We start from the raw sequence: 11,212 nt of genomic DNA on the forward strand, positions 1-11,212 counted from the left end.
GTGTCTTGGTTACTATTCCAATGTGTTTAATAGTGTATTAGGAATAAAACCTATAGCCTTGATGTTGAAATGATTTTCTAATAACTTGTGCTTGATGCCAAATCTTGTGTTCAGTAGACAGATTCCCCCAAGGCACTGCTTTATGTCCTCGGCTGCAATAGACAATTATTGGAGTGCTCTACTGAGGTAGGGTCCTCTTAAAATATCTCAATATTTACCTAGTTAGAGTGGATCAATCTTAAGTTGATCTAACCTTAGATGGGCTTGAATTGGTCTGGGAATAGGCCGGCCTTTTTGCCCACCTACAGTAGTGATTATCTATATGGTTTGCTCAAATAGAGTAAAAAACAAAAAAATTAAAAAAAAATTGTCTTACAAACCATGTACAAAGCTTCATTTTGATCTTTTATCAGATATCCTAGATTTTGATTATTGATAGCTGAATCTAATGAAGCTTTTGATGGAATTTAATGATGTATGTTGAGATAGCAAGGGTCTTAGCAATTAGCATGCTGGCAGAGCACAATCAATATATTTATATATATAAAAGCAAAGACCTCATACGGGGAGTGTATGAGGTCTTGCCAAGTGGTGCTCTAACTTTGCATTTAGCCTTTTTTTACCTCTTGCATTAAGTTTTTCTATATCAATATGTGCTATGATGGCCCCAAGCGTTTTCACTTTTCAGTTTTCTATTAAAAAGTGAGAATGCACAATTTGACCAATTAGCCAATATTTCATAGTTTTTTTTTCTTTTTTAATGAAGTTTCATACTTTTCTCACAACCTATAATTTTGTGTAAAGTTTGTGTTCTAGAAATTTTCTTAGCACAATCCTTCAGATAGTCCCATTATTTTTTCAAAGAAGACCTTTTTTTCGAAGAAATTGTATTAATGCAATCCTTCTATGTACAACTCTCTCTTCTTCCCTTTCCCTTCTCTTACTTTTTCCTCCCTTCTTTCCTTTTCATCTCCCTTACAACCAAACGGGATATTAGTTTCCAAATTCAGCTAATAAAAAAAAAGTGTTTTGAGGATATTAATAAAAAGAGTCTGAATTTGGTAAGAATGGGGTGTAAAATTCATGTTTTACACCATCTAATAAGAGACTGTCACATCAGTTTTTTACTTAAAACTCAGTACATCATACCACAATTAATAACATCTTAATAAACTCCCAATTTGGCTGAATTTTTAGATGAGTATTATAATTGATTGAGTGTGGTTATGCTTATTCTTTAATATGTAATAAGATGATGTGTCATGTTGGGATTGGAGGGTGTAAAACTTGGGTTTTAAATCACATCCTTATTGAATTTAATATTTAATTGTACTATGTGTCAAAATGGTTTTTAACATCTTAAATGTGTCAATTTTGTTTCTAAACTTTTCTTATTGTGTCAAAATAATTCTTATTATTAAGCGGTACATGAAAAAGAATTGATGTATCTAACATTAATATCAAAATAATATTTTTATGCCATCTAAGCTATCCTTTGAATTATCAAGTGTCCTTAATTAGAAAAAAAAATAAAATATTTGAAAATATATTATTTGCATCTCCATAAGTAAATGAGATGTCATTTTATTAGCAGAAATTGATAATTTCTTTTCTTTTATTTTCCTTTGCTTTCTCGGCAACCAAATGGGGTTTAAGTTTTGACTTTTTAGTTAAAGTGCTCATGAACATCATCTAAAAAAAAAAAAAAAAAATACTATTTACCTAATTTTAAAATGAAAATTTTAAGAAAACAAAAATCCAAATGTCAATTTTTTACATAATCATTTTTTTAAGAAGTTAAAGTTATTACCAATTATATTATAAAAATCTTGTAAATTAACATGGTAATGAATCTAATTAGTGTCATGTCAAAAAGGTAATAAATCAATTTCCTAATTATTTCTCTATTTTGTGGTTAAAAATTGATACATCCATTTTATAAAAATAGTGTGTAATCCCATGTATATGCACATGTACATTTAAAAATAATCACAATTATATATATATATATATGTGTGTGTGTGTGTGTGTGTGTGTGTGATTTAGAATTTAATTAGATTTAGACTCTTTAGTTTTTGTACCCAATAATTCACTTGCTATAAAAATTAAAAAAATTAGATGGGACACATGGTGCAAAATTGAACTCCAGTGTATATGGTTTCAAATTCCATTGTCTCCTGTTATATCAAACTAGCTTGTAACTCCATGCATATGTATGGATACACTTAAAGATATACAATAAAATGCATAATATAATTCCTATATATATATATATATATATATAAAATTTAAATATTATTGATAGACATTTTAAAATTTTGTTAACTCTTTAAAAAAATTTGTAAGGATATTATTAGGTATAAAATGTAAATTGTCCATTTTTTTTAATTATTCTGAGACACTTTTCTTTTTAATGATTCATTTATTATAGACTTTTTGGTTTTTGTACTTAATAACACACTTGGTTGAATGTTTATAATGTGGTCCCACATTTTATTTTAAAATTAAGAAATAAAACTCTTTAAGAATAAATAATTTAACACACATTGCGCAAAATTGTAACTTTAATTTGGAATTCTAATTTGAGTTTCTTTTAGCTTCATCTATTATTATATATATAGATGAGTGTTTAATTTTTCTCGCAAAGAATTGAATAGTACAGCTTTTGGGCCATGGTCTCAACTACAACTCTCAATCATGTTGGACTTGGATGACACCTTTCCACAACGTATCATTATGAGATGCAGAAAAAATTTGGAGTGTTCACAACGTTTAGTGTGGATGAGAAGAAATTTCATCCTATTCCAATTGGTTAGGTCAGTAAGGGACCTATTTCAATTTAATGATCTTGGAATTTTGTATACAAGTAATAATCAAGGAAACTTTCGCCTAAAATAAGTCAAACTTTTAGCAAGAGAGAATATTGATGTCTAGACAAATCAAGCTAAGGCTGACCAAAATGGACCATATTCTTAATTTCTTATCTTAATATGTTCCATGTACAAGACTTACAATCAATGCTTGGTGTGCGCACCTTAAACGAGCTTAATGGATTAGTCTCGTTCTTAGGCTCACAATATACTTATAATGTAGGCTTTGGATTTCCTACTTTGGGTGATTCTAACTTAGAGACAGCAATATTTCTACAATCTTTGGACTACTTTCCTCTCACCCTTTGTAGCTCTTAATCTAGACATGAGACTCTCCTTTTAGACTTTCAACAACCATTTCTTTTCCTTGGCCTCGTATATTTATAGTCCAAAATTAGTGAGAAATCATGATTACTCTCAGGGCTAGTGGGAATGGAGGTCCAATATTGTTATCGCTAAGTGAATGTTTAGTTGGGAGTGTAGTGTGAGTGGCATTGGAATTGGTTCCTACTTCAAGGAAGGGATGATGTTCGGCGTAGGAATTTGCCAAGGAGTCGCTAAGCACCCAGGATAGGGCCTTCCCAAGCACTCATGTGCATATGAGATGGACGCAGCGGGCAACTTCCCAGCCACGAATTGACAAGTACCTATTTCAAAGACCAGCCCAACAGGTTTTGGGCCTGACATGATACTGCAGGATTTGCTCCCATGGCCTTAGTGGGCCTTAAGCCCAGTTTCTCTGACATAAGTGTCAGGAACCGCGGGACATACTGTTCAGCTTGGGTCTAAGGCCCAAATGGCTCTAGGGGCCTGGTGCCGTACATTAGCCCCCCCTTGATTCGTGCTCGGAGCCCAAGGGTGAATCAAGGAGTTCAAGGGACAGCAGCGACTCGGGAAGTTCAATTAGTAGTCATTAGGCGGTTGAGAGATTAATTAAGGTGCCCTCAAAAGATGCATTGTATCTGAAGTTTGGCTGGGCCGTTATTATTACCTGACAATTCGTGAACCAAGGTGGCGCGCGTGTGGCGTCTGTGAAGGGATTCATAGAGTTTCTCGCCATTTATTTATTAAATGGAATTTATTCTATCCTTTTTAGCCCTTATAAATAGCTCATTTTGAATCATTTTCCCACTTTTACATTCTTCGCTCACCAAATTTCCTCCCTGCCGTGCATAGTTCTCTATGTGTTCACCCTCCAGCCCAGAGCACCCTTCCTTTTAGAGCCCAAAGTAAGTTTCTCTACCTTTCTCTCTTGTTTTAGTCTTTTCTTTCAATTTCTAGAGTTTAGGATGGGTTTCGCTTATCTATTAAATACTAGGGCATCTCTAGCCACTTTTAGGCAGACATTCAACATCCTTGAGGATGTGAATGTGGCATATTGCCATGAGAGCGAGATTGCTCTTTACAGGCGCTTCCGGTCAAGTACCGCCTTCTTCCCTTTGATGGCAATCTCGGAGGGTGGGGTTAGATTTCCAGTGAGCCCACTCTTACTTAATACCCTTAGGTTTTACAGTTTGAGCCCGAAGCAGCTTCCTCCCAACTTTTACCGGGTAGTTAGTTGCGTTGATAGGTTGAATTAGTTATACGGTTTGCAGTTGAACCACCATGACATAAATTTCATGTATAGCTTGTGCAAAAATTAAACCACCCACTATTATTTGAAAGTTAGGGATTACCGGGTACGGCTGATTTCATGCCTGCCTGAATCAAATAGAAACTTAGTCGGGGAGTTTGTCCGGGTGAGCGGCAATTGGTTTGCTGATGAGCTCCCCTGCCCACTTTCGCCACGCGAAGTTGGTTCGTATTGCCTAACCGTCCATCTTATTTTCCTTTTTGTTTACTTCCGTTTGTTTTATCCAATCGGGTACTAACTTATTGTGTTCCTTTGTTGCAAACAGCAAAGAATTCGTCCCGAACCTTAGGGTGGTGCACGTAAGGGACTTGAATTTTGTCCTCAGGTTCGAAATATTTGTTCACACTGACTGGCAGCTCCGGGCATCGCATCTCATACTCGGTTACGTCCCTGTGTACAAGACTTAGCAACCCTTTAGTCAAGACTTATTACTAGACAGCCCTTTGCAGTCTTACATAGATGTGCGGCACGCAAACTTCCTCCCCCCAAAGCTGACCCTTGGTGAAGCCCGGGACCTCGGTTCTCGTTATATAACCATAGAAGATCTTACCCCGATCAAGGACAAATCTGCCAAGTGCGTCTCTCGGAGCCATCAAGAGCACGTTCTTGTTGAAAAATAGGTAGATCTGGTCTCGCCAGCCGAACAAGAAGCAGCCGAGGTAGACCCAGATGCCGAAATGGTGACAAGGCAAAAAATGACGGTCAGCCAATTCTTACCTGGCTCCCAACCTTCCGCCGAGTCTCAACAACCCTAAAGCAAGGGCCGAGCTCTTCCTCCTCCCTCTTCCAACTGTGCAAAAAAGAAAAAACGCCTTGACGATTAATCGCCAAAGGCTCTAGGCGATGCCCCATCAAAGACCCCACCTCAGCCGTCCAGCGGGATCATGATCCGGGAGTCACTTGCCAAATCGTTGTCTACCGTTCAAGCTGGTGGGAATCTAGCGTCCTCCTCCCAGCCCGTAGTCCCCTAGCAGCCTACCTTCAAGCTTTGAAAGGGGCCTCTGCCAGTCACGGCCAGTGTAATAGTGTGGGATAAGGGCGAGGGGGGAAGGGTGGCACAGAGCCTAGTGCACAACTTACTGCTGCTCGAGGATGTTCGCTTTTTCTTTGAAGGGGATGAGGATTCGTTGGTGCAAAGGCTACAGTGGCACACCATCACGATAGTTTCTCTCTCCCTTTTTGTTCATTTACTTAAATACAGGAAGTATTCTTTTATTCTAACACTTGTTATTGTGTTACTAGTCCGCACAGATGACTCATATCCTTGGTGAGAGATTGAAGGAGCTCGCCGAGAATGCCGAGCGGGAAAAAGCTTTGAAGGACGTTACCAATGATAGTGTGAAGGAGAAAAGCAAGGCTGCCAAGGCTACGGAGAAGAAAGCTCAATCCTTGGAGAAAGCTCATCAATTGGCGGAGAAAAGAAGAGCTGAGGTGGAGAGCCGGCTAGAGGGTGTTGAGCTGAAATTAGCAGAGGCGAATAGTCTTAACTTGGCCCAAGCCGACCAAATAGCTGACCTCAAAGCTGCCCTTGAAGCCTGCGAAAATAAGTGGTACGACAAGGGATCTGTAGACGCCGAGAAGTCTGCGGAGCCTGTTGTTCATCAAGCCCAGCTTCATGCGTTCGGGGAGGGTTGGCTAGCGGCCCTCTAAGTGATGGGAGTGGCCGATGACTCTCCTTTGAGAGACCTAAGTCAGATCCCATACACGGCTCCTCCACCTCCTTCCTAGAGTCAGACAGATGTCGTGGACGAGGAGGAAGCTACCAGCATGAGGGAACTGGTCCAAGCGATTGACGCTCATGTTGATCCAGAGGTTTCTAGCATCCTTCATGCTGCCGATGATGGGCAATCTCAACAGCCATAGACTGAGGACATTCTTATTCAGCCAGCCGATGAAGCAGCACAGCCCCCAACTGTCGACCCATCCGTTTAAAATTTATGATTAAACTAGTCATTTCTTTTATATTTTCCTTTACTTTATTTGCTCTTTTTATGGTTTGCTTAGGGTCACCGGGCTGTGGTGACCGAACAATGGTTTTTAAATTTCTTTCTACTTATTTTCGGACTCATTTTCCTACGGTCACCGGGCTGTGGTGACTGAACAATGGTTTTATTTTATTTATTTCTGTTTGCATTAATAGCTTTGCTTCTCGGTTTTAATATTTTTAATTTAAGGTTTCCACTTGTCCGGTGATGGGAATCAAACTGGGGACAGGTTTCTGTCCTTGATATTTTTAATTAAGGTGTCCACCTGTCTGGTGCTGGGAATCAAACCAGGGACAGGTTTCTGTCCTTGAGATTTTTGGTTAAGATTTTCACCTGTCCGGTGATGGGAATTGAACTGTGGACATGTTTCTGTCCTTAGTATTTTTAATTTAAGGTTTCCACCTGTTCAGTGAAGGGAATCGAATCGGGGACAGGTTTCTGTCCTTAGAATTTTTAATTTAAGGTTTCCACCTGTCCGGTGATGGGAATCGAACCAGGGACAAGTTTCTATCCTTAGTATTTTTAATTTAAGGTTTCCACCTATCTAGTGAAGGGAATCAAACCAGGGACAGGTTTCTGTCCTTGAGATTTTTGGTTAAGATTTTCACCTGTCCGGTGATGGGAATCAATCTGTGGACATATTTCTGTCTTTAGTATTTTTAATTTAAGGTTTCCACTTGTCCGGTGAAGGGAATTGAACCGGGGACAGGTTTCTGTTCTTAGAATTTTTAATTTAAGATTTCCATCTGTTCAGTCATGGGAATCGAATCGAGGATAGGTTTCTGTCCTTAGAATTTTTAATTTAAGGTTTCCACCTGTTCCGTGATGGGAATCAAACCGGGGACAAGTTTCTGTCTTTAGTATTTTTAATTTAAGGTTTCCACTTGTCCGATGAAGGGAATCAAACTGGGAACAGGTTTCTGTCCTTAGAATTTTTAATTTAAGATTTCCACTTGTCTGGTGATGGGAATCGAACCAGGGATAGGTTTCTATCCTTAGATTTTTTAATTTAAGGTTTCCACCTGTCCAGTGATGGGAATTGCACCGGGGATAGGTTTCTGTCCTTAGAATTTTTAATTTAAGGTTTCCACCTGTCCGATGATGGGAATCGAACCGAGGACGAGTTTCTGTCCTTAGAATTTTTGATTAAGGTTTCCACCTGTCCGGTGATGGGAATCGAACCGGGGACAGGTTTCTGTCCTTAATGTGAAACATGGTTCTTCGGTTTCCTTGACTTTTCTTTACCCGTTGGCCGGTGCTAATAGATCAAATAATGAAATTTTAACGCACCTGCGAAAAAAGACGTCATCTTAATATTTCTCCATAAAGCATATATACAATGTTGCATTTAATTTACGCTCCTGTGTTCAACGGGTCAGTGGTAGAATTTCTTCAAGTTGTAGACATTCCACGACTGGGGAAGCGATCTTTCGTCTAGATCCTCCAAGTAGTAAGCCCCCACTCCTGCGATAGTAGTAATCCTGTAAGGCCCTTCCCAAGTAGGGGTTAACTTCCCAGCGTTCGTATCCCGCATGTTCCCCACTGCCTTCTGTAGTACCAGGTCTCCGGCACTGAACTCCCTTGTCTTTACACAACGATTGTAGCGCTAGGCGAGTTTCTATTGATACTCAGCAATCCGAATGGTCGCAACTTCTCAGTGTTCTTTTAACAAATCCAAACATTCCACCATAAATCCATCGTTACGGACTAAAGTAAATTCTTTGACCCAAGTACTACACAGGTTCACCTCGGCCGGTATCATGGCCTCTGCCCCGTATGTTAAGGAGAACGGGGTTTCTCCTGTTGATCTACTGGGAGTCATTCGATACACCAACAAAACTCTCAGCAGCTCCTCGGCCCACCTGCCCTTTGCATCGTCTTGCCTTTTCTTCAATTCGTTTATAATCGCCTTGTTAGTGGCTTCAGCTTGTCCATTACTTTGAGGATACACCGGGGTGGAGTACCTGTTCCTGATGCCAAGACCACTACAAAACTCTCGGAAGGCCTTGCTATCGAACTGCAGTCCGTTATCCAATATAAGAGAGTCCGGCACCCTAAACCTCGTTATGATGTTCTTCCACACGATCTTTTTGACATCTACGTCCCTAATATTGGCCAACGCCTCCGCCTCCGCCCAGTTGGTGACAAGGAAAAAAATGACAGTCAGCCGATTCTTACCCAACCCTTCGCCTTCGCCTATTTGGTGACAAGGCAAAAAATGACGGACATTAAGGACTCGATCCTCAGTTAAGTAGTCAATAATTGGGTCCATCCAACACCATTCGGCTGGCGAGACCATCGTGACATCAACACCAATCGCTGTATCAATACTCCGCTCCACTAAGAGCTCCACCTTAATTAACCGTGGGACGTCCTTCATTACTGATGATGCCAGTGTGGCTAGAGAATCGGCATGTCTATTCTATCCCCGGGGAATCTGAGCTACACTTGCCGTGCGAAACTTATTCATGACTCGTTTCACCACCTGTAAGTATTGTTTCATTCGAGAATCCCTGGCTTCAAATCTGCCTTGCACCTGGCTAACAACTAGCCGAGAATCTGAATAAACTTCTGCAGCCTGGGAGCCCATATCCAATTCGGTTCTCATCCCGACGAGCAAGGCCTCGTACTTAGCTTCGTTGTTGGAGGCCTTGAATCCTAGCCTAAAAGAATGCTCCAACCATACTCCTTCCGGGGTGATGATGACAATCACGGCACCGGCCCCCATTGAGCTCGACGCGCCGTCCACAAATACCCTTCATGGGTGATGCTCTATATGACAAACGATCTCTGGCTTGCCCTTTGGTGGACAATCCACAATGAAGTCAGCAAGCTTTCACCAAACTCCGTGGCCTGTACCTTATATCAAAGGATCCCAATTGTGTCCCCCATTTGGCTATCCTTCCCGTGAAATTAGATCTCTTCAACAATGACTGCAAAGGGTACTCAGTTAAGACGTAAATAGTATGGACTTAAAAATAATGAGGTAACTTCCTGGTAGCATTCAATGCTAATACCAACTTCTCTAGAGGCAGGTATCTAGTCTCAACGTCGACCATAGTTTTGCTAATGTAGTACATAGGCTGCTGCATCCCCCGGTCTCTTAAAAGCACGGCACTCACGGCATGATCAGACACCGAGAGGTACATGAACAAGTCCTTCCCGGGCTTTGGGGCGGCCAACATGGGTGCTCGCATCAAATATTCTTTCAAGTCTTGGAAAGCTCTTTCACACTCCTCATTCCATTGAAATCCCTTCCATTTCTTCAGGAATTGGTAGAACGGACGGCAGCAATTAGCAAATTTAGAAATGAACCGGTTAAGGGCAGTTAACATCCCGGTCAAGATCTATACCTCCTTCGGATTGCTTGGGGGTTTCAGGCGCTGCACAGCATCGATCTGGTCAGGGTTGACTTCTATCTCGCGATTGGTGATTAGATAACCAAGGATTTTACCAGCACCTACTCCAAAGGCACATTTGTCCGCGTTCAGGCGTATCTTATGTTGCCGAAGCACTTCGAATACACCTTGAAGATCCTCTACATGCCGTGCCTCCTACTTACCTTTTACCACCATGTCGTCGATATATACTTCAACTGTATGCCCGATCTTGTTCCGAAACATTCTAGTCATTATTCTCTGATAAGTTGCCCCGGCATTCTTCAGCCTGAAGTGCATCACGGTGTAGTGGTAATTTGCGTCAGGGGAGATGAATGTTGTCTTCTCCTGGTCCTCGGCAGCTAATGCGATTTGATGGTAGCCTTGAAAAGCGTCCAAAAAACTCATCCTCGAGTGCCCGAAGGTCGCATTTACCAACTGATCTATTTTTGGCATAAGGAAAGGATCCTTGGGGCATGCTCAGTTCAAATCCGTGAAATCTACACAGACTCTCCACTTGCCATTCTTCTTTTTAACCACCACGGTATTTGCCAGCCAATCTGGGAAGAAGATCTCCTTTATTGCCCCGGCCTCTTTCAACTTCACGACCTCCTGCCTTACCACCTCAAAATGCTCCTTGGCCGACCTTCTTGGCTTCTGCTTCTTTGGAAGGAATGACGGGTCTACATTAAACTTGTGGACGATGAACTCGGGATCAACCCCAGGCACCTCATACGGGTTCCAAGCGAATACGTCCACGTTCCGTATCAAGAATAGCAACGTCTCTACCTTATCCTCATTCGTCATGCTTGCCTCCACCTGAAAATACCGATCAACATCTAGTAGTATCTTTACTCTAATTAACTGCTCGGCATAACTAGCCCCTAACCCCTCCTGGGGATTCTGTAATTGCTATGAAGGGGCCTTCTCGGCGCCTCCCTTCTTCTCAGTCTGTTCCTTCTTCTTATTAACTGCAGCCACCAGGCATTGCCTGACAACTTGCTGGCTCTCTCTTACCACGGCTACGCCTTGCTTGGTGGGAAATTTAACCTTTACATGCAGGGTGGACGGAATAGCCCCCATTGCATGGATCTACGACCGTCCCAAGATCGCCGTGTATGGTGAAAATGAATTGACTACTATGAATGTTACCATCACCTCCTTTCCTTCCATATTCACGGGAAGGAAGATTTGTCCCTCAGGAGCAACCATCCTGCCGTCAAACCCGACCAACGGCGTATCATACTTTGATAGGTCCCGGGTTTTTAACCCAAGCCCTTTGAATAGGTCCAAATACATCACATCGGTCCCACTTCCTTGGTCTACCATCACTCTTTTAACCAAGAA

Source organism: Quercus lobata, chromosome 3, assembly GCF_001633185.2.
Source record: "Quercus lobata isolate SW786 chromosome 3, ValleyOak3.0 Primary Assembly, whole genome shotgun sequence".
Classification (NCBI taxonomy): domain Eukaryota; kingdom Viridiplantae; phylum Streptophyta; class Magnoliopsida; order Fagales; family Fagaceae; genus Quercus; species Quercus lobata.